The sequence below is a fragment of the Chrysochloris asiatica genome, unplaced genomic scaffold, assembly GCF_000296735.1.
Source record: "Chrysochloris asiatica unplaced genomic scaffold, ChrAsi1.0 scaffold00039, whole genome shotgun sequence".
In the NCBI taxonomy this organism is placed as follows: Eukaryota; Metazoa; Chordata; class Mammalia; order Afrosoricida; family Chrysochloridae; genus Chrysochloris; species Chrysochloris asiatica.
The window spans coordinates 14,650,228-14,651,644 of record NW_006408557.1 but is presented as its reverse complement, the minus strand read 5'-3'; positions in this window follow the sequence as shown (position 1 = coordinate 14,651,644).

Below are 1,417 nucleotides of genomic sequence, written 5' to 3'. Positions count from 1 at the left end.
TTTTAAACCAACACTTCTGATGCTCTTGTTTCCAAGAGGCTGCTGGTTCCCAAGAAGCCCTCAGCGAGGAGCTTTGCCGTGAGTGGCTGCTGAAGAACAGATCCTGGAGCTGGTGGTGCTGGGGCAGTTCCTGAGCATCCTGCCTCCAGAGATCCAGAGCAGGGTGCACGAGCTGCATCTGGAAACCATTGTAAGCATGACCCAAACTATCACTCTACGTTTATATATCCAAGTTCTAGTAACTCCAAATTCAGTATTTTATTTAAACTCTGTTGAGGCATTTTTTGCTTGTTTGTTTTGTTTTCTTTATTAATAGCTATAATTCTAAGTTTAGGAAAACTTGCTTTTGTCTTGGAAAAACCCCCCAAAAATCCAGAAACCACAAAGTTTTATTATCATTTGTTAACCTGATCTCATTTAAAGAGAAGAATGGTAGTTACTTTGCTAAATTAACAATTTATACCATCAACGATGCAGGTCTAAATCTGGTGATGGCTAAAAGGAGACAACAGCATTGTTCACAAAATTATAATCTGCTAGTATCATTTGCAGAAAAGAAATCCTTACAAATTTCTAAATAACAGTAAACTCTTAAAACAGGAAAATCTTAGTGTCTTATAGGCCCCCAAAATAATGCATCACAAAAATGAAAATTGGAAACTCAGCCAGTGAGGAAACATTTTAAGTGAACCAGTTATTGAAATTACTGGGAATAATGGAGTCAAAGTGTTTATGCATTCTTCGTCTATTTATTTAGCACTTTGTGTCATTATATACAGTTTACAATACATGTGTAACATAGCTACAAACATTTTTTTTGCTGTTAAAGCTCTTAAACACACACACACACACACGATGGAAGATGAGAAACGTCTAGAAGAATTAGTTGTACATGAAAAAATTAAGAATGTACATGAAAAAGTTAGCCTGAAACTGGCAGGAAGTTTCAAAACTGGCTTACCACCCCCCCACCCCCCATTTCTCCTGTCCCTATCCTTATTTCCTCCCCTTCCTCTTCCCTGGGGTTGGTTAACTAAAGGACTTGATATCCATAACATCTGTCTCCTTTACCCATGTTAGGTAGGGGTTGCCCCTAGCTCTGCCTCTTCTTTGTGCTTTTAATCTGGGGTACAGCTCCTCTTTCCCTTCCATGCACCTTCTTTGCCTCTGCAGTTTCATTTCTCATGATTTTACACATTAAATTTTGTTGACTCTCCTACCCATTACTGGTCCTAAATAGCAGAAAGAAGAGAAGTGACATACAGAACCTCAGATTCTTTATTGGGAGGTTGGTATAGCCTCTAATTTTAGATAAAATTTCAAGTTTTTGTTCAATAGCATATGGTTGAGTGTTTGCAATAATAATCCCATTCTGATGAATTTTGAAATGAGATTGGTGGGAAGAATTAGTGGTGGG